The sequence below is a fragment of the Herpailurus yagouaroundi genome, unplaced genomic scaffold (genome assembly GCF_014898765.1).
Source record: "Herpailurus yagouaroundi ecotype Mexico unplaced genomic scaffold, PumYag 190, whole genome shotgun sequence".
In the NCBI taxonomy this organism is placed as follows: domain Eukaryota; kingdom Metazoa; phylum Chordata; class Mammalia; order Carnivora; family Felidae; genus Herpailurus; species Herpailurus yagouaroundi.
Window position 1 is genome coordinate 7,772,317 of NW_024412421.1, and position 22,932 is coordinate 7,795,248.

General features: G+C 45.3%; 1 protein-coding gene and 1 long non-coding RNA gene across 5 annotated transcripts in view; one reads left to right on the forward strand and one right to left on the reverse strand.

The window, feature by feature from the left end:
• Positions 1–8,814, reverse strand: part of LOC121045303 (uncharacterized) — a 22,182-nt gene extending 13,368 nt beyond the window's left edge. For 2 of the 3 annotated variants that reach the window (XR_005797689.1, XR_005797688.1), the window contains exon 1: positions 7,855–8,814. This is a non-coding gene — a long non-coding RNA (uncharacterized LOC121045303). The remainder of the gene's footprint in view (positions 1–7,854) is intronic. The other variant, XR_005797690.1, reaches the window with a different exon arrangement.
• FTO (FTO alpha-ketoglutarate dependent dioxygenase) overlaps positions 1–22,932 on the forward strand; it is a 393,836-nt gene that overhangs the window by 348,209 nt on the left and 22,695 nt on the right. The gene's annotated exons all lie outside the window — the stretch shown is intronic.

Below are 22,932 nucleotides of genomic sequence, written 5' to 3' on the forward strand. Positions count from 1 at the left end.
CCCCCTTTTTCTTCTTCATTTTTAGAGACCCTGCAAGGCTGCTCTTCCCGAACCCATCAGGAGCCAGCTCTCCGCGCAGGGGGAGGTGCTGAACCAGGGCTGGGGGCCGGAGAAGGATGAGGGAGGCGAGGCAGTGTCACTGTCTCCCCTGCTAGCAGCCAGAAGGAGAGAGAATCATTTGTGGCACTCTGGGGACAGTTTTGTCACCCTGACAGTAATGCTGTTATGCGCTGGCTTGACACACAGGATGAATCCATAAAGACAGATAAGTAACTGTGAAAGTGGCTGGGGATCAGGCTGAGTGCCACCACTCACCTGCAGTGACAAATAGATAGTCATGAAGGATTGGAAACCCTGCCCAACACGGAGATGTGTCAGCAGAGAGATGGACTACAGCCCCGGTGACACCGGCGGCTGGAGGAGAGCGGCCGTGTGCACGTGCGCGCCCCCGCGGGGTGCGCGAGGGGGGGATCTTCAGAGCCTGGCTTCCGGGGAGGGGGGGCACTCAGGCTTTCCTGGGCCTGGCCCGCGGGCCGGGCGTTGGTGAACGCGGGGGGAAAGGATTTCAACTCGGTTTTTCCTTGTGAAATGGAATGGTGGGTGTTTATTGGTAAGATCAAGGGTGTTTGGCTCGGAAGGCTGCGTTCAGTTTTCATTTTCCCTGGGATTTTTTTCATACCAATAGGGGTCCCCATCTGCAAATGAAATGAATCCAAGTTTTGATAGTTAGCAAAATATTACTCCTAAGTGTCAGAGGCACCAGGCAAAGGGCAGACGGAAGCAGGGGGCCTCGTATTTATCTTTTCTGTTGGAAAGGTTTGTTATTTCTGGTTGGGAATCTGCTTTTCTTCAAGGAAAGAAATTCAGAGGGACATCGTTTGAAGAAACAAGCCATGTGCCAGGCGGATCTGCCCGTGGGAAGCAGCAAGGCGCCGCCGGGCCGGAGATCCAAACAGCACCGTGTTCTACACTCGTGAATCTCCTTGTTGATGTCATGCAGAGTACGCTTTGTTTTAATGACTCTTGAGGTCATGAATGCCTGGCTGTGCTCTCGGAGATTCCTGGAAAGTTATGGAACAGATACGAGGTGAAAATAAGCATCACGGCGAAGAGTAAAGCCTCCTCCGGTCCCTGTCAGGGATTGGGACAGAAGCCTTGAGATGTTGTACAGCCACTTAGAACTCTCTGCTTTCTTTAACCTACAAAGAATATTTTGGCCCCCGGGATAAGCCTAAATGTATCAAGGACCCAGACGTTTCTGCACGATGGGTCCTATGTCTGAAGCGGGTGGTGGGAATGGAAGCGAACCGATATTAAAGTATGTTTTCTAGAACAGTGACCACGATTGTTAGCATTAATAAGCTGGCTCCATGCAGGGTGTGGAGAATCATCTACCAAGTCCTTGTTCGGTTTTTAATGTAATAATTAAAAAAAAAAAATAACAGTGCTAAGCTTTTTTTTTTTTTCCTCGAATGAGTCCTCTTGTCGTGTTCCTTTGCTACCTGCCTTTGTCATAGGTAGATGTGTACGTAATCCCCCTCCACTATACTTAGCTGCTTATTTTTCTTCTGGGATCTTAACGCAGGGCACTTGTGTTTGAGAAACTCTGTTTCCCGCAAAGGGTTTTGTGTAGCTCAGACTCTTACAACTCCTGTTCCTCTCATGACTTCTGTTTGCGGGCTGTGTACTTTAGCATGTGTTTCCCTGCCTAGGCAGGTCCTCACAACTTTGTGTCTCTTGAGAAAATCCTGGGGCCTGTTTGTTGGTTTTAGGATACCGTATTTTAGTTTCGAATTTTTGGAGGCTAAGAATGTTTTAGAGTAATTCAGCGATAATGAAAACCTTTTTTTTTTTTTTTCCTGACCCTGGGTTCTGGGTTTGACATGTTCTGTCTGACCCTATCGTTCTAACCATGATTTAAATTCCGAATTTCCAGAAGCCTTATTAAATATGTCAATTTGTGCACCAGCAAGGTAAATGTTCCTGTGAACTTTGACTCCTAAAGGAAACTCTATTTGAAAAGAATAAAAGATTTCCCTGATAAATATGTTCCTCATTTCGGGCTAATACTCTCAGTCGGAACGCTGGAATGGGGAAGGGCCAACCCATTGCCTGACCCCACTTGCTACCCCATTCTGGATCCAGCCCTATTTTACAACCCACAGCATTAGATTTTTATTTTGCCAAGATCACTTTCTCCAGGGGATATAAATCTCTCGAGTGCACACCTGATTAAATAGGCCTGCGTGGGGATAAAACAAAAAGGCGGGGGGCGAGCCACTTGCCACCACGGGGCTATAGGTAAGCGTGCCAGAGACTGGCGCTCAGGTGGCTGACCGGAGCCCTGTGGCCGTTTTTATTAACTTGGGAGCTGAGGTCACACCGCTTCCCAGGGCCTTTGCGACAAAATGCGAGCCAGGGGCCTCGCTCGGCTGCACATGTCCTCACTTTGATCCGCACAGGCTGTCCCGGAAGTTGCCCGGCTCCTGCCCACCTACCCCATGGCTTGGCCGCGATGTGAGGGGGGCACCGCAGGCAAGGGGCACCGACGCCAGGGAGAGCTGAGATGTGCTAACACTTGTCACAGTTACTCTTTCCGTCGTCCTTGGCTGCTCATTTGCTGCCATTCCGCGAGCACTGACCAACTTTGTGGTCGGTTCCCTGCGCACCAGCCCTTGTCCATGAAACAAGTGTCCCATGATGCCGCTTCCCTCCGTCTCGGCACCAAACCCACCTTCTCAACGAGAGTGCCTTGGGAGAGAAATGTCTTCTGTAGCGTTTCACTGATCCTTGTCACCGGCTCTCCCTTTGTTCACCGGGTCACACTATTCAGAGAGAAAACTGAGCTGCCTTTAATACTCCCCCAGGGATGGAAAAATTATTTTGGTAATAAGATAACAATTTTTAAAAATTCATGTTCCCAGCTCATTTGGCATCGTGCCCATCAATGCATGGCGTTCCTTCAGCACCTCTCCCCCCACCCCGCCCCACCAGTCCTCCTCACCATCCGCCTCTGGTCTGTGGGGTTGTGAGGACCTTTGGTGTATTTGGAACCCATCCCGTGGGCCAGCAACAAGCAGCGCTTGAAACTCCCAGGAGGACACCTGGCTCAGGTGACTTACCCAGTAGTGCCCTTTCGAGTGGACTTTTGCACACGTTATTTCTCTTTATCTTCTTCACTGGCAGATAGCAGTGGCCCCATTTCACAGTGGGGGATCTCGGGGGTGGAGAACCCCCCCCCCCGACCCCCGCCAAGTGGCTGGGCTAGAATTCACCATGGCATTTTTGCTGTCCCAGGAGACTTTGTGGGCACCGTGTCCCTGAGTCCTCAGAGCAGTCCGTGTGCACTAGATGGGACAGGGGATGGTGTCCCACTTTGTAAGCGAGGAGGCTGAAGCTTAGGGAGGCTGACTCGTTCTCTTGGGGTCACAGCAGAGGTTGAGTGACACAGCTGGGAAATGTAGCCCAGACCTTCCGACTCTTAGACCAACACCCTTTCCATTACACCAGGATTAACTCCACAGTCCAGAAAATCTCAAGAACAAAGCTACTCTTAAGTCTCTGCATAGCCTCTCCCTTTATGTGACTCCAAATCCCCATGACAGCCAGCTGTAGCTTTCTGGGGGAGATCTCCAGAAGGGAAGGTCTCCCTCGGCTGGCTCTTCGGACCAGGCCAGGGAGGGCTTAGCAGAGGGCCCCACACGTAGGGCATGCTCACCACCCAGCCGGCATCGGAGATGCTGACGATCTAGACCCACCTTCTGGGACGCCTTGCCTTTTGCTGACTCATGGCCTGAGTGTGTGCCAGGTGCACAGGCTGTATCCAAAGATGGAGTGGATGTACGGAAGAAGAGTGTCAGGTGTTGCTAAGGACCAACAGGCAAGGTGTCCCTGTCAGTGGGGACAGAGAGCAGACACTGAAGGCAGGCGACTGCGCTCTGAAAACCTCCCGTCCCTGAAGCCCGTGCTTGGATCACAGGGGAAGCTGCCACCCGTCAGCGTGTGGTGCATTTGCAAAGGTCAGCCTTTAATTACATGCACAGTTAAATGGAAATACTGTAGAGAGGTCACACTCGTATTTCTTTGGCCTTCATTAATGGTATTGCTCTGTCACATTCTCTCTCCTTGGGTTTGTAAATGAAAGTTCCTTTAATACATTTAAAAGGATTATTTATTTTTAATTGTTTTACCTCTGGAGGGAGAGGTTACTTTCTTTTTCTTTTTCTTTTTTTTCTTTTTTTTTGTGGGGGAGGGGGGTAGTTGAAAAAAAAAGACTTTGCCTATGCATTTCTTGCTAATTTATTTCAAACCCGGTGCTTTTTATAGTCTTATCTACTAATGCTTTTGATTAAAACACAAGCAAACACCAGCCAACACGAACAGGTTGAATGCCACATCTGTGCAGAAGATAGCAGCTCACTTATTTATGGCTCCAAGAAATGGAGCCTAAATTAAGCTAGCTATTGCTGGAGAGTGGATAAGCGGCCATTATGAATTATCCTTAATTATAGCGATTTCCTAAACTAATAAACCTGCTAAATCTTTATTGCAAAGGTTAGTTTACGCAGTGCATATAAAATCCGCATGTGCTCTGCATCAGCCACCAGCTGTCTGACAGTGTGTTGCTATTTCAGTGAGTGCTCACATAAATTTTATGTTGGTTATATTAACAGTCAGTCCATATCACTACCCACAGATGCCAGCAGACATAAAAATTGCTCTCTAGTGAGCCTAAATATCCCTAGAAGCTAGTTGTGTCTAATGTTCCATGTAGTATTTGTACGTGAAAGTACCAGATTGGAGGGTTATTTACAGATGAATATTTCAATCCAGTTAGTTCATATAGGCCTACTTAGCCTTCTTTGCTGGTTTATTTGTATGCTAAATAATTCACCAAAGGTCCTTGTTTACTTTCTATAGTAGTTTCTATGAAATGCAAACAAGGGAGCCAACTTTAGGTGTTCAAAAGGCTAAGCAGCTCTGTGTTTAAATGCAGGTCAGAGCAGCAAATGCAGTCTTGCCCATGGGCTGTCACTCAGTTTTACACATCCTTCTTTTTTTTTTCCTTCCTCCTCCAGATATAACTGGAGCTTGCTGCTTTCATAGGAATTTTTGGCTGGACTATCTTTATTCTAAATTTATCTTTTTCAATACCTGCTATATGCTACCTTCTGCTTGCACAATTAACCACCCAACGCCAGCAGCAAAGAACGCGTTCTTGGCTCTGAGAAGCCTCCCCACAGTCCTCTGGGCTGACAAGAATAGGTCAGTTCTCTGGTATTGAAATGCCCTTGTTTTCTTCCTTCTTTTTTTTTTTTTCCTTTTCTTTTTCTTTCTTTTCTCTCCCGTGATTCCCCCCCCCACCCCCCCCGGTGCATTTCCAAATCTCAGGATTGGAAAGGACAGCAAATAGGACCTTTTCTCTTTTCCTGGAAAGCCCTGAGCCAGCCCAACCTCTGTCCCCCTGAAGGACAGAGGGGCAAAGTCCAGCTCTAAATGATGTAGTCTTTGGCAGCCCTCAAAATATCTGTTCACCTGGGTGGGAAAGATCATTGTTTTCTAGCGAGGTGACAGTTACCTGGCCCCATTGTTCACACACCCCCGCAGCTCCGCTTCTACGTGAGAAAGATCTATCTGCCCCTACATTTTGCAAATGTTTATGATCCTAAACATTTGCCCCTAAAGAGATTGGAAAATAGCCTCCTTCATTTTCAGCCAGGCGCTGCTAAGATCATGAGAGAGTTCAATAGCAGTGCTAACTTTTTATTTAATAATATTGATTTTATCATTTTTACTACTTACAATGGGGATTGGTCGGCTGATAGTTATTTGACCTCCCTTTGTGCATGGCCGTGGAGCGCTTCGTGAAAGCTATTGACATATATCTCTCTTCTCCCACTCCTCTTCCAGTGGCCCATCTCGGCAAATAATATTGAGATGCAGTAACTGTTCCCTGATATTGATTTCAGATTGTGTTCATCACACCCTTCCCGGGGCCCGGCAAAGAGCAGCAGCCCTAGTTCTGTAAACCCTTGACTGCTGCGGGCTGAGGTATCATTTCCATCTTCCGAGCAAGAATGTCCACCAAACGTGTTTCAAAAAAAAAAAAAAATTACCCGAGAAAATGAAAGCATGTTTTGATCTTGATTATTTCTTACGCATACATAATTAAACTGATCTCTTCGGTTTTATGTTGGGCTTTTTTTTTTTTTTTTTTTTTTTTTTTAAGGAATACTAGAAGATCCGTGGGTCCCTGAGCTGGTAGGAGGAACTCTGATTACATTTTAAGCTTCTGGGATTCAGAGTTTGACACACTCAGCCAGACCCAGGGCCTCTTTGACCTCCTGTTCTCAGCACCTGGGCCTTAAAAAAAGTTCCATGTTTTGCCTCCATGGAGTCAGTTGAGACAACAGCACATTTAAAAGAACCCGAGGGGGGTGCCTGGGTGGCTTGGTCGGTTAAGCGTCCGACTTCGGCTCAGGTCATGATCTCACGGTCTGTGGGTTCGAGCCCCGCGTCGGGCTCTGGGCTGACAGCTCAGAGCCTGGAGCCTGTTTCAGATTCTGTGTCTCCCTCTCTCTCTGCTCCTCCCCTGTTCATGCTCTGTCTCTCTCTGTCTCAAAAATAAATAAATGTTAAAAAATTTAAAAAAAAATAAAATAAAAAAAAAATAAAAGAACCCGAGGTTTAACATTCAGGGAGCAGCCAACCTAATCCAGTGATCATAATCACATTTATCCATAGGAAGGACACAACACGTAGTCTAGGTGGATTTGCATACTCATTGAGAAAAACACCAAGCTCAGAGCAAATAATACTGGAAATCCTAAGTTTTATAGGCCAAAAAAAAAAAAAAAAAAAGGCAATAGAGAATCTGCACCAACAATGATTATATATGGGCAGTGGGGTCGTGGGTTATTTATTTTGTCTTCTTTGGGCATTTCCACAATTCTCTAAATTTTCTTTTGTAATTAGGAAAAAAAAAAAAACAACCCTATTCACAAGCGTTATTTTCGAAAATGGAAAAGTTAGTAGACGGATTGGAATTCTCCAGAAGATCCCTGACCTCCAAAGTGAATGCATTAGCCGAGGTGGAGATGGACTCACTGCTGTGCTAATCTCCACTCGGAGAGAAGCGGGACAGACATCGCCCCTGTCGCGGTGCGCCTGCCAGTTTTTTTTTTTGTGAAGCCCCCGGGGACTGCACTAGCCTTCGCCACCGAAACCTGAGTGCAAATGGTTAGGAAGAAGGGCTTTGGAATCAGACAGGCCCGGGTTCGATTCTCAGTTCTTTCTTTCACCAGCCATGACTTTACAAGCAAGTGACTTAACTTTCTCAGTACCTCAGTCTGCTTGTCTGGAAAATGGGTTATCAAGAGGATTAAATGGCACAGTGTATGTAAGCTCATAATATCCTGCCTGGCATCTCGTAAACAGTAAGTAAATGGTAATTGACATTGCTGGCATCTGTATAGCAATTTCCTCATCAAACCGGAGCCATAATGGGAATTAGCATAGTCACAGTCCACAGAATGGTGATTTTTTTCTTTCTCCGTAAGCCCAACTGGGACTCAATTAAGATCTATCCAGTGTCTAATCCATGTCAGATTTCCAGGACCAACCTGATTTCATATAGCACTCTTCGATTAAAGGAAATTCATTTTTAAGTGTACACCTACTTTCGTTATGGTTCTGAAAATAGGATCACCGTACTGATAATTCTTTAGCATAGGACGTACCCCTCCCCCGAACACAGGCACATGCACAGACACGCACACACACCCTTCCTTCCTCCAGCAAGACTTCTTCCAGAGCAACACCAGACAAAGTAACAAGAGCCTTTTAGAACATTACCTTATTTCTGTTGTAGAGTCAGTTTTGCTATTCTTGAGCCTTTTCCATTTGCGTGGTCAGAAACGCTTTCCGATATCTCGGGTCGCGTTAGGATTCTTCCCTGCAGGCAGCCATCTTCAGGGCTGAAAGCAGAGTATAAAAAGCAGCTAAATTAGAGCCTTTACACAGTTGCCGGGACTGGCTTTAATGAGAGACAGCGAACATTTTGCAGGCTACTGAACTTCTGAAATGTGACAATCCAAGCAAATGAAATCATGGTACCTTTCATTGTAGTTTAATTGGACTCAAACTTGGCACGAGGGGCCGCTGAAAGCCGTATTCAATGAGATAGACAGGAATTGTACAACAGCTAATTCAGCCCACACAACACGTCTTACAACTGTCCGAGCCCCACACCGCTCCCAGGACTGACTCTGGCGGTCAAGAGAGATAGAACCACCGTGAATGAAAGCAGAGATTAGAAGGCAGACCCAATACGGGCATAGTGAATGGCATACCTGTCACCCTGAGTTATGCACTTGAAATAACTCAGCCTCATGGCAGCCAGTACAGGCCAATTTATTTTAAAGAGGCAAAAAGAAGTGAGACAAACTTAGGCCCTCTCTTCTGCCTGTGAGGGTGTCAAGATATCAGTGTCAAGGAGCCCTCTTACCAGAAGGGTGAGGATGAGTTGAGCATAAACACTAACAAGGAGAGAACTAAGCATGGGCCTCCTGTTGAGTGGAGCTAAATGGGAATCCCAGTCGAGTAACCCAAAAAGCAGGAAATTACCATAGCTGTCAGGAAGGCGACCAAAATCCTGTCAGGCAACTACGCGAGGGCAAGATACGTTTTGAGGGGGGAGTGATGTTGAAGAAGCAGATCGTTTTCGGATGGGCATGTCTGGAGCTGGGAGGCCCCTTGAAAGTTCAGGAGGGTATCTTGGCTTCCTTGTTTCGTCCCTGTATCGCGTCCGAGTGGCCCTGGCCTACCCATCCCACCTGGCCACTTGAGTCCACGTCTGCTGTTATTATATGGCCGTAGGTTGAGCCAGTAAGGCTAGGAGAGTGGACAAATTGGGTGCCTGCATGTAACAGGCCATCCTGGACATTGATTTTTGAAGGTTCATTAGATAAATGCTGACATCACAGATTGATGTCTCTTTAAACCAGTACCTAGTGCAGGACCATCGAGGGAATCAAAAATATTGATGTAACATGTTTGAGCAGAAGGCTCGCTGGAGAATTCCCCTGCCTAAATGGGATCCATCAATTTAGGCTTTCTTTAATTATTCTAATTTCTGTGCATCGCATCAGAAGGGGCGTTTGCCTCCAGAACTGGTGTTTGTGTGGAACACTGCTCCCACTTGAGGGGCAAAGGACGGCCAGACAGGGGGCGCAACGGTCTATTTCTCATTGTTGTTTGAGCTGCCGTTGCGTAATGAAAATTTCGGATCATAGCCTAATTTTCCCATACAGTGTGGCCATGGAATTGACAAGGGACTGATTAATGGGCCGACCCCGGGGCCAGGAGGCTGCTAGGTTGTTCTCTTGTGGAAGGCATGCTGGCAAAATAAAGTTGATGGTTTTGTTTGTGTTTAACCCTTCACCTTGGCACTATCAATACATTGAAGACATCATTTGTATCTGCAAGTGTTTCTTTAATTAAGACCTTCTAAAAATCTTTCCTATCGATTCATTCCATTATCCTATTGATTAGCTGCAGTGGATCATGTACTTGGTCGTCAGTGGAAGGCAACAGTCTCCGCCATCTGTCATGACTACAGATGCAGACCACAGGCAGCTAGCATGCGGCGCCCAGGGCTGGCAGGAGTGTCTTGCGTTCTAATGAGGCATCGGCGGTGGCTCGGTGGGGTTTGCTGAACACCAACGAGAAAGCCCGTTGTCTCCTGCTGGAGGGGTGGCCAAGCATAAAGCATCCCCTCCAGTAATTTAGACCGCAGCCGCTTAGTGAACAGTATGCAGAGATGGGGTGGCTCGCGTCGGCACGGGGCGGGGGGGGGGGGGGGGGGCCAGGATTCTGCTCTGCATCTGAATTTGGAAATCTTGAGCCTTGAGACAAAAGCAGACTCAGAAATCTAGATGCAAGGCTTGGTTCCGAGACAGGCTGTCCATTTTCCTTTGCCCAGGCTACAGTTTTGTGCCCCCTCCCTCATGGGAATCAGCCTGCTCACGAGACCGGCGACAGGTGCCATAATGGGCTTCCTGTCTTAGGAGGGAAGAGCTGGCCACCTTTGTACGTGCTGCCATTGGTCATGGATCTAAATCACCCCCTCGTTTTCAAACTGAAGAAGCCTGTGGCGAAGGTAGCTCTGAAATCTGGTGTTTTGAAATATTCCTTAATATCGACAGTCACCAAGAGTCACCCTGGCTGGGGTTTGAGGATAGAAGGACTTTGGTGTTCTAGGATACTCAAAGTCAGAGGCGGTAAGGCACTCACAAACGAGTTAAAGCACCCAGCACAGGGGAGCTGCTCCCTCAGGACATCAGTAATTGCTGACCTGCCGAAAATTCCTTTTTCTCCTTCTTGTATGTGTACTGTTGCACCCCCCCATGCCTTCATCCTTCAAATACGCCAGAGCAGATGGCTTTCTTAAGCGCCCGGATGCCTTTCTGCCCAAGTGGAATCCAGTAGAAAAGGAAAACTGTAGAAGCAGGGAGGTTAGACCCGCGGCAGGTCAAGTTAGAGAACATGATGTCTCTGCTCCGACTCTCGCGGAAGCAGATGAGTTCATTTTTTACTCTCAGAGTGAGAATTCCCAAGACTTAGAAGCATCTCACCTCAGCAAGCTCATAGCGGTCTTCGGCTTCCTGGTCAGACTTGGCCTGGGTTTGCAGTAATGTGTGTGGTCCCCGAGCTCATGCCAGTGGCTCCTTTGTCCTCAAGAAAGGAAGCAGAAAGTCCCCCAGTGTGGGTGTTGGGGATGAGAAGGTGGGAGTAGGAAAGCTGGCGGTGGCTGGCAGGAACTCTTTTTTTGAAAATGAGTATTGAAAAGAAGAATTTCCGCATTTATAAAACGTTTAAATCAAAGTTGAGTGCAAATGCATGGCTGATTTGGGTGTCTCCTACCCGCTGTTATTAATAGCCAGTTGTCCCTGCCAACCCAAATGTTCAGTTTCCCTTGGCACCAAATGTCCTGTTTTGGGTGTCCTACATTCGGTGGGTTAACATCGTAGAACGAACGAACTGTTTTCTCAGGCCAGGGACCCGACCATCCAAACTGCCAGCTCTATCCTTGTAAACTTTTGTAAATGTCTTCTTTCCACATTTCTGTAAAATCTGTCATTATGTAGCTATCTCCCAGACTCTTCTCCAAAAGAAGAAGAAACTTATTTAGATCCACGTGTACTTTCCATAAGGTGAATTGTTTAGAAAAGATAGTAGGAAACATTTGTAAGGCTCCGTACGTCTGAGTTTGCTTCTCCAATGGAGTATGTTTTAAGTTAAGCTGCAGTCTGTGGTCATTAAAATCATTTTTTGAAAATTCAGAGCGGTGGGGCGCCTGGGTGGCGCAGTCGGTTAAGCATCCGACTTCAGCCAGGTCACTATCTCGCGGCCCGTGGGTTCGAGCCCCGCATCAGGCTCTGGGCTGATGGCTCAGAGCCTGGAGCCTGTTTCCGATTCTGTGTCTCCCTCTCTCTCTGCCCCTCCCCCGTCATGCTCTGTCTCTCTCTGTCCCAAAAATAAATAAACGTTGAAAAAAAAAATTTTTTTTTAAATAAAAAAAAAAAAGCAGAGCGGTATCGAACAGAAAAGAGAAGGCTCCTATAATCCCACCCCCTTAAGATAACCACTAAGAATATTCTAGTGTACTAAGTTTTTTCAGTGCACACATATGTTCACATATACTTTTTTTTTTTTAACGTTTATTTATTTTTGGGACAGAGAGAGACAGAGCATGAACGGGGGAGGGGCAGAGAGAGAGGGAGACACAGAATCGGAAACAGGCTCCAGGCTCTGAGCCATCAGCCCAGAGCCCGACGCGGGGCTCGACCTCACGGACCGCCAGATCGTGACCTGGCTGAAGTCAGACGCTTAACCGACTGCGCCACCCAGGCGCCCCTCACATATGCTTTTTAAAGCAAAATTAGAATCATAGTATTTTATAACCTGCCTCTTTTCACTTACTATATCATGAGCAGTTTTTCATATCTTTACACATTCCCTGGGAACATGATTGTTAATAGACACTTGTATAAATATGCCATCTTCGTTTAATTTTTCTCCTCTTGTTGGACACTTAGGCTGTCTGTTTTTCCCCACATCGTATAAAATGCTGGGATGAGTCCCCTTGTCTGAAAATTTCGTGAGAATATTTATCACCTTAGGATAAATTCCTAGAAATTGAATTACCGGGTCAAAGGATATGCACATTTTTAAGGCCTCTCACACGTATTGCCAAAATGTTCTTCCAAAAGGTTGAACCAATTATAGTCTCCCCCAGCAGTCCATGAGCAAAACCCGTTTGCCCGTACCTTTGCCGGCATTGGAAACTGTATGTGTGTGTGTGTGTGTGTGCGTGCGTGCGTGCGTGTGTGTGCGAACTGGTGTGAACTGCTTCATTTTCACAGATTAGGAGAACAGTGTCTCCTTGATTTTATTGACATCATTTTGGTCACTGTTGAGGTAGCGGTATTTTCTCATATTTAAATATCTATTTCTGTTTCTTGTGAAATATTTGCCTGTGGCTTGGCCCATTTTTATTGGAATGTTTGGCTTTTTTCTAATGGATTTGAAGAATTTTTTCTTTTTAATTAAGAACTGTCGACCCTTTTCACAGATAATCAGATTAGATTCTTATAACCAGATTGAACGTTTCATGTGGACGTTAAGTTATACTTGGAATATCTTTGAAAATGGCAACGTTATTAAGGTACTTTTTACTTTTTAAGCAATAGCTAGTTTTTCGCTGATAAAAAAGATATTGAAAAAGAATATGACGGTGTCAATCCAGCTTGAGTTAACTATCCCAGGACACTACTGGCATTTTATTACAGTTGTCAAAAAATAAAAAAAGAAAAGAAACCAACAATTTTATTGTTTTGATTATTGAGATCCAGCCACAGATCAACTGAGCAATTAAAATCTCTAAATAACACTCTCTGAATTGTCAAACAAAGGATTGGCTCCCAGTGGAAAGGACTTTTTTTTTAAAGAAGATAGTTTTCTCTGTAATGTCTGTGCCAGTAGATGGTTGCACTAATTGGAATATACAGAAATATTTTACCAGTTTAACAATGCATGACATCGTAATAAGATTGTGCTGACAAGCATTTCTTTTTATGAAAGGTGATGTTACTGAATGCCTCTAATACACATGGCTCCTGTGTCTTTTTATGACATGTTAGAAATGAAATTTTTCGCAGAAATTAATCTGCTTTCCTAAATCTATTCTGTATATGAAATGATTTTTTAAAAGCAGGACAACAGAACCTCGGTTTCTGTTGTTTTTATTTAAGTACTCGGAATAATATATTTTAGAAGGAATCCTAGAGGTGAACAGAAAGGGATCACTCTTAAATGCATATGAAACTGCTCATTCCAAATCCCACTAATCTGTCACGAGAATGTGTGAAGCCAGGTTCCCTGACTTCCCCTAGCTCAGGTGGCTGGCTGAGTGCAGGCTTGGGACAGTTAATGACAATCTTCCAAGATAAGCAGACTTAACATCAATATCCCTCTCCCTGATAATCTATATACTCTGGAGGTGGTGAGCTCTGGCAGGGTTTTGATGATTTTATGATGGCTTGTGCGTATTTACAGTGTGTTTAAAATACTCTTTTTAATTATCATTTGAGTGACAAAGCTTAATCTTTCGATCTTTATCTGCACCTCCTGCTGATGTATGTTTGTTAGGTAACTAAAAAGCGGAAATTTAGCAAAGCCAGAGCTTTCGCCAGTAATAAGGCTGAGGAGTCAATAGATGATTAACCCGCCTTTCTCCTCTTCATGAGAAGAAAGGAGTCACTTTATAAAATCTTTGAAGGTGGCCCAGATTTTTCAAAGCAGCATCCTAGAAACATGTAATAGCTATACAGAAATGAGCAACATCGGAACTGCACAAAGCAAGCATGTATGGAAAAGAGTATCAGAACATCATTTGAATACCGTCCTTCAAACACACGGATATAACTGTTGATGTCCCATTACACAGACCTTGAAACTGGCCATGTCCTATGTATTTTGCATACACATATATGTTTGTTTCATATATATATATATATATATATATACACACATATATATACATATATACATATACATATGTATATATATATGACATATGCAGTGTATATATTATATACATATAAATTACCATGTGGAATTAAGCAGCCTATGTCATTAGATACTGATATTTTGTTAGATTTTAGAGGGTAAAAAGGACACAATCGTTATTTAGCCTATCATAGCCACACCTTAAGATGCCTCATTGGTATTATTTCATTTGAAAGAGGATAAAAGGCTAAGATTATTATTCCTTGCTGCAAATAAGCAAAGGTGTGTGTGTTAATAATGGATGCTTGGGATTTAGAATTAAATATTGAAACTCTGTCTTGATTTTTCCAGAATGATGAGGCACAACTACTACCCTTTTTGAAAGCCCTGGTTTCTTACAACAATAGGTCAAAATCGTAAGCAAAAGCAGAGGAAAACAATCCCAGTTAACTAGCTTATGTGGTTATTGACATGTGTGATTATTGGCATATGTGATTAACTGATACGAGTTACGGGCATCATCATCGTTATGTATAAAGGAACTCCAGGCTGCCTAAGACTCCTCTCAAGGAAATCTTAAAAATCAGGGATTGATTTGCAGATTTAGGAGGATATTAAAAGCTGATGTTGTGCCTGAATAAGATAAGCATTCTGTATTAGACTGTACTGGAGAAGGCCCTCACGTGGCCAGGTGATTTTATTGACGTCTCAGAACTAAAGACCATAAATTCTGCTATCAGGCAACATATTGTCCTGAGAAATGGACATTACAAATGGTGAAGGGCAAGGGCTCCTGGGTGGCTCAGTAGGTTGGGCATCTGATTTCAGCTCAGGTCACGATCTCGTAGTTCGTGAGTTTGAGCTCCGCGTCAGGCTCTGTGCTGACAGCTCAGAGCCTGGAGCCTGCTTCTCTTGTCTCCCTCTCTCTCTGCCCCTCCCCTACTCGCACTCTGTCTCTCTCTCTCTCTCTCTCTCTCTCTCTCTCTCAAAAATAAATAAAAACATTAAAAAAATTTTTTTTAAACAAATGGCGAAGGGCAGCCCGATAGACACGACATGGAGTCAAATAAAGCATTAAACCCCAGACCAAGCCCAACACCTACAGACGTTGTTACCTATTTTAGCTTTGATATCGGTAAGCTTGGCTGCCATTAGTAAATCACCCATTCACTTGAGCAGTTTTTCTCTGGTATCACCTAAGACCAAGGATGCAAGCCTAGCCACCTTCCCCAGCAAGCCACTAGCATCAAAACCGATGCTTTTCATGGGATTGCCGCTTTGAAATTAGGTAACAGTAGGACAGTGTGGAGTTTGTGCCAGGAGTTCGGCTAGACAGGAGAGAAAGCTTACCGAGTTCCCGTAAGGCAGGCAGGCGGGTTTTCATGATCGGAGAAACTATCAAAGGCAAAGGATGGCGAGCTGTAAAAAAGCAATAGCAAAGGGCACAGGTAGGTGAAGGGTTTGGGGTAGGGAGCTGAGTCAGAAGGAGGAGGCAAGCACGGTCTGGAGGCCAGAATGGCAGGTGGTTGGATCAAGAATCCAGATTAGTGGACTTGGGAAGAGAAGATCAAAGACCCAGACCAAAGTTCTGGGCCAAAGGGGGGGGGGGGGTCAGGAAACCAAAATGTCTTAACAATAAAAAGCAGAAAGCAAATTAAGAGATGGGCAGTGATGGGGCGCCTGGGTGGCGCAGTCGGTTAAGCGTCCGACTTCAGCCAGGTCACGATCTCGCGGTCCGTGAGTTCGAGCCCCGCGTCGGGCTCTGGGCTGATGGCTCGGAGCCTGGAGCCTGTTTCCGATTCTGTGTCTCCCTCTCTCTCTGCCCCTCCCCCGTTCATGCTCTGTCTCTCTCTGTCCCAAAAATAAATAAATGTTGAAAAAAAAAATTAAAAAAAAAAAAAAAGATGGGCAGTGACGTATCAAGAGTGGGCAGTGGGAACGGTCCACCCAGCTCTCCCTCTCCCCACTCCGTGCCGGCAGTAAAGGCTGCATGGTCTACAGAAGATCTAAAAACAACAATAAAACTGACAAGAGTCAGTCTACTTTTCGTTGCTGCCATTTTCCGTGAATTCCCAACAACGTCAGGGATAGAGTACTCCTCTCTACGAAAATCTTCCATTGGTCTAATTTCTACACCCTTTCTGAATTACTCATGAAGTTTTCTGATACAAACATAAATAAATAATGTCTACGCGGGGGGGGGGGGGGCCTTCAAATTAGCACATTTTAGTAACGTATCCTTTAATTAACATAGCATTCTGCATGGACATTGATTCAGAGAATTCTCAGTTATATTATCAGCAACCGACGCACAAAGACTCAGCTACACCTGTCCATTTCAGAGTAAGTCCATTGCCATTTGGGATTGTAGGAGCTCGCCTCATGTGTAGTTTATGTCTCCAACCACCATGGCACCACATACTCCTGCATCTAAACAGAACGTGAAAATAAACTGTGCTTGGCCGTGATTAAGGCAAAGGAGCCACAGTTGGGGCACTTCAACTCTGCCAGACTATGTGACCCCTGAAGTTTGTATTTTTGTTTAAAACAGTGAACTACCCTTCCCCGCTCATACTCTCTCTTTCTCTCAAAGATAAGTTTAAAAAAAAGCCATTAAAACAATTTCTTTTTAAAAAAAGGGGGCGCCTGGGTGACTCAGTCAGTTAAATGTCTGACTTCGGCTCAGGTCATGATCTCACGGTTTGTGGGTTCAAGCCCCGCATCGGGCTCTGTGCTGACAGCTCAGAGCCTGGAGCCTGCTTTGGAATCTGTGTCTCCCTCTTTCTGCCCCTCCCCTGCTTGCTCGCTCGCTCGCTCTCTCTCTCTCTCTCTCTCTCTCTCAAAAATAAATAAATAAATTCAAAAAAAAATCAAAACAGTGAACCAGTTTACAAACTACTCTGGGTAATAATTTTCTATTTAGTGAATGAAAATTTAATTCTCTGCACAAACGATTTGACTGAATTTGAATAATACTTTTCAGTTGGAATTTCTTCTTTCGTTGTTAATTAAACTAGAGAATAATCAAGACCATAATTATTACTGATTATTATCGGATTGTTCCTGAGAATAATTCTGTTATATAGAGGAGAGGGGTGTAATAAATGGCCTGCTTCAGCTGTCAGATATGCTAAGTATGTCCCTGGAGATGGGGGAGTGTTAACGAGTGAATTCAGTGTCTGCTGACACAATCGATGAAAATAGAGAGATATAGGAAGAAGATGGCCAAACCGAGAATGAAGCTGGATTCCAAGCTTTGTGATCTGATACTTTCCCACGTTCTCTAGATCTGAGCGGGCCTCAGAGCGAAGCCAGGGCTGACGTCACAGAAGGAGACGTGCAAGCAAATGTGCCAAGAGTGAGGAGCGAAATGACATGATGGTCACCCTGGGGAAAGCGTTCAGGTGCCACCCAAGGAACTACTGTGGAGTGGGGTCAACATGAGACAGTACTAAACCAACTCCAACGCCCTTCCGAACTACAAATTCAGACAGCAAAATGGCAGAATCGTGGAAGTAGCCAAATAGACAACCAGCGGGTGGCTAATGGTGACAAAAGTGGGCTGACTCTTCTACAGGGGAAGGAGGTGGATGAAGCAGGCCAAGCGTGGGGAGGTGGGATTTGTTTCAGACTGGAGCATGTGCATCCCATCTAAAGGGTGCAACCATTACTCCACTCCGGCCAGTAATACTGGCCCCAATAGGCAGATCTTCCCATTCTGAAGCAAAGACCGAAATCTTGATTTTTTTTTTTTTGACCCAAATCTCTGCATTTCTCTTTTCTTTTCTTTTCTCTAAATAACTAATTCACCTTTTAAAAAAAAATTATAAGAGCCATCCCATTTGGGTCAAAATAAAAACGAGCTAACGGTGGCCTCTGAGGCACCATTTTGTCACCTCTGTGCCAGAGCCTGAAACTGTTTCGGGTGGCTGTCACTACCAACCATAGGATGGTTTTCATGCTTTGAAATACTAGAGAGGGCTAATCATAATGCTCATAAGAATAGTAGAAGCATTCCTGACTGCTAAAGACAGTGATGGAATGACTGTCACGAAAGAGTCACAGCTTGTAGTCCCCAAGTGCCAGGGAAGATATTACACTAATAATAAAGGCTGTCGTTGATTGAGCCAGTTACTATGTGCCAGACTTTGGACTGTGTGCTTTATATCCATGATCTCACAGTCCTCCCAGCAGCTCTGTGAAATAGATATGTGTAACCCCATTTAGAGATAAGGAAACTTAGCATGATTTTGTCCTTTTCCCAAGGTCAGTCACACAGTCAAGGCTCTAACCCGAGCCTCTCTTACACTTCAAAGCTCAGGACCTCAACCAGTGAGGCTAAGCTGCCAGTGGGTAAGGGCTTATGACCCCCCCACCAAGAAGCTTCTTGAACACCTTGAAGCTGGGTTGCCTTGAATATCAGTCTGAAGGGCCCAACGCCCAAGAACCTTGGCGACCTCCCAGCAACACAAAGATGATAGACACCTTAGGTGGCTTTTATGGTTTTTACGACCTGCTCAGTAATTGTTGTCTGAACACCAAAGTTTGCCATCGCCCTGGTCCTGTTAGGGAGCATTCTCTTCAACGAACCCATGGGAGAAAGGACCGACTTCTGTGCAGTTTGGCCTGAAGCACTTGCACCTGTGTTCTCCTGGAAGCGTGTACTTTGACTTAGGCATTGCTTGCTTAATAAACCACAAAAGTCAACATCCCGCTGGAGGAACAGCTCGTGCTTAGAGGCGTCACAGGCTCCAAAAGATCCTGTTGAGGCAGGATGTTGTGCGAAACCCACAAGCAGAGCAAAAACCTCCTGTCTCCTAATTGTAATGGTAACATTTGAAAAAGCTTCTGAGACTGCCTCTGTGCTTTATACCCAAAAAGGGATTGAGATGTCTCTTTTTGCCCTTTTGGCTTTTTGGAGCTAGGAGCACATCAGTGTGTGTGTGTGTGTGTGTGTGTGTGTGTGTGTGTGTGTGTGTCTGTGTATTTCCAACAGAAGAATGTGTCTCTTGTCCCTGGGAATGGCAAGGCTACAAAACAGGTGAAGCCAGTTTGGGGAGGGGAGAGGGGAAGTGACTGACAAGTTAGTGGCACACTGGGAAGAGAAAACCACAAGGCTAGTGGGGCAGCCTCGCCCCCTCTCCCCGCTCTGCCGAAAGGGGGCAATTAGATACTGTTTCAGATAGTTTTCTTAGCACGTCCTCCTTCCGTTTATCAGGAACCCTGTGGCAGGCCCCCAATTTCGCTTATAGTCCAGCCCCGTCTGGGGTTGAACTTGTGTGAGTGGCTATGTCAGCCATGTGGGTATTGGCATGACAGACACAGAAAGGAAATCCAATCTGACACCCAATCGGGACACATTCTTGAGTGGCCGCGTGGCCCCGGAGTGGCTGATAAATTCCCACTGGCTACCTGGACAATATATCTCAGTGAGCACTGGCCATGTCCAGTCTGTGCCGAGCCCTTGTGTCAGTAGCCAAAGAGGAATTCGATTTGAACCAAAAATAACCAGCGCTATAAATCATGAAATGCCCCCCAAACAGTGTGGCATTGTTTGGAGATTACGGCATGCATAGGATAGTAGGAGGCATCTAATCAGAAACTCAAAATGAACAGCCTCGTGGAACAGATGGGCAAACTCCGTGGATTTCCTTCCTTCCGAGAGGAGGGGCCATTATTTAAATTTATATACAGTGGAAGCCACTGGAACCCCATCCTGATGATTAAATCGGGACGATCACAACATCCAGATGCATTCAACAGTGACCTTCTCAAGTCAGACATGAGTGGGGATGCCACATGGCCCTGGCCAAGGACACAGAGTTCATTCAATAGGCATTTTAGTTTTGGTGCTAGGTCAGGAGAGACACAACAGGAAAACAGATTTCCACCAGTTTTTCACGTGCCCCTTCGGACCAGGGATGTTAACTCCTTCTGCCTCAGTTAAGTCTCACCCCTACTGTTTATCTGATTCTTCTACCTAAATAGTCGTGGGAGAGCTATGGAATATTGATGAAAGGGACATGGCCAATAGGAAATACAATCTGAACTGGTGAGCCTGGGGTGATGCCACTCCCTCCATGCTGTTCACTCTCTTCCAATAGACCCGTGAAAAGCAGACCACCCAATGTGTCAAGCAGTTTGGATCTCAGGTCCATTTAATTCTTGTTCCAGAGGCTGGAAACTTATGAGCAACTTCGCATGGAAACCAACATTCCCACCAATACCGAAGTACAAATGTAGGAAGCATGACCTCTAAGAATTGGCCATATTGAGTGGACCCTGGGGCTCAGGATGTCCAGTCTACAATTCTGCCTTTGGTCAAGATATTAGAGATTAGGAGTATATACACAAAATGGCCTTAACCTCACTTTCAGATGTGCTAGGGGTCACTAATGCTCTGTTAACTTGTTCTACTCTTTTGGATTTAGGCAGGAGAGAGCCTTGTCTTCACTTTTGAGCTTGCAGATAGTCTAGAACAGAAAAATAATGGCTCGATTTAGCAAAGGTCGGGAACCATATTGTTTCTCATACAATTTCGGGAATCCGTAAAAGTCAGTGTCTCATGATAAGCGAATTTTAGTTGAAAATCTTTATGAGGTGAGTGGGATCATCCTCCGTGCCTTCATTCAGGTTCAAGGAACCATTTTGGTTGCAAATGACAAAAGAAAACTTTGTTTTTTGAAAACAAACTTTATGTGATAGGAGAAAAGGGTTGCAGTGTGAGGCTGGTAGGTTTGTTTTTTTTACTGGATTTACTTTCTTGGCCCTTGAGTGAAAAACAGAACCTGTCACATATATATTTTTTCTTCACTGTAAAACGTAAATACTCTAAAATGTATTTTTTAAATTGTGATTATATTACAGTGGTTTCTATGTACCATAGATTAGATTTTTATTAAGGGTTTTATTAAATAACTGGTGTTTCACCAACATGTAATTAAATCTTCTATCTAAATTGAACAGAAAATTATGGGCGAAAAGAAAGCATTTGTAGCCGACTTTATTACAGATAAGACTATTATTTGTTCATCTTAAGAATTTGAGATCAAATTTACAAGCAGCATCCTCATCAAATTTCTTTTCTGGGCTGCTGAGCCGGGCCCCTTGAAAGCAGCCCATTATCTGCACACACACCCCCCCCTTTTTATTATAGTGCCCTGGTTGTTGGCAACACGCCCGCTGTTTAAGGTTACTTTCATTAATTAACCGAAAGTTAATTTCTTTGCAAGCAAAATCTCTGATCTCATTATGTTGTCTTTAAAGCTGAAAGATTCAGGTTTTCTGGTCTCCTTTGATGGCACAATAAAAAGCATGCTCTTTATCTTAAGGGAGACTGTCTCCAGGGTTTAATTTAATAGTCCTTGAAATAGTTACAGCAGAGCCAGGAGGACTACAATAATATGCCAGTTTCAGAAAACCTTGGCTTTGTCCTAGCGGGAGCGCCCAGTGACTGGTGCGCGTGCGGACCATGAAGCATCCGCGTCCAAATAAGTTCTGCATTTTACCCCCTTGATTCTCTTGTTTGCGCGGCCCCCCCCCCCCCCGCATTACATAGCCCGTCTGAGAATAGGACAAACACCAGCACCAGTGTTCCTTCCAAAGGGTGCCACCGTCCGGCCATCTGATGCTCTGGGATTTCAGAAGTTTTGTGGGGTTGACATTTCGACTGTGAGCCTTTACTGCATTTGGGAAGCGGCCTTTTGTTTCTCTGGTTGAAACCAGGCAAGCTAGGTGCTACGAAGAGTTGTGGGTTGTGGTTTGGAGCCTGGCACGCCTGGATTTGAATCCCTATCTTTCCTCGGACTGGCTCTTCCTTGGATAAGTTATTTCAACTCTCTCTCTCGACACACCTCAGTTTTCTTATTGGCAAACTTTGAACTAATTCTGGAGAGTTAGGGAAATTAAATAGGTTAGCCGGTCAATACCAGGTACTGAACAAATGTGGGCCCCCTTCCCTTGAGAGCCTCGTCTTGTTCTTGTCTCTACCAACTACAAATGCGTTTCTAGATTCGGGGTCCTTTCTGGTATTTGGAGGCTGGCCCCCAGATTGCTACACCAGAAGGAAGCCTCTGGGGAGATGGCCGGACTCCACAGAGCATGCTTGGTGTGGGTTGGGCCAGTTGGGTGCTGTGTTGTCCCAAGTGCTCTTTTATAGACCCGGGGACACGAAAAGCGAATTCTCTTTGTCTCTCTGAGTTAGCTTCATCCTCACTGATGAAATCTGGTTGCTTTCTGGAGCATTAAATTCACTGAGTTGAGAGTGGCCAAAAGCTGCCAGGTGTAGGTCACACAGAGGGGACAGAACTCTTCAGGTAGCTCAAGCCTCAAGAGCCATCCAGATACACGGAGAAGCTATTTGTATCCCACTGAGTCCGCCGCTGTTGCACACACACAGCTGAGATTTACAGAGTCTGGCGGGGAGGGCCGCCGAAAGCGGGTAATAGCATGACCCGACATGCTGCTTCAGATGCCTGGGAGACTGGGTCTGTGCCATTTGGATATGTCACCTGTACCAATTCCTAATGAAGGATGCAATTGACTGAACTCAAGCAGGTCAAAGTTACTTAGGCAGAAAATCCCAGGTCTTGGGAAGAAAAGTCATGTGCCTCTGGGGCCCGTGGCAGGAGTCAAAGGTCCAAGGTAATGTATTGGCAAAGATCGTGTCTGCTTTGGTACCTTACTTTACTGCTCCCCCATGCTTTTAGGCAGAAATATTGTCAATGCTATTGATTAGTTGATCTGATAATCCAGCAGGCTCCCTGATGTGTTAAATTTCCTACTTCGGGATGACCGTAAGTGTGGGCAGAATGTACGCTTCAGTTAGGGGGGCCTCTCAGTGGACCTTGCTTAGACACTGCT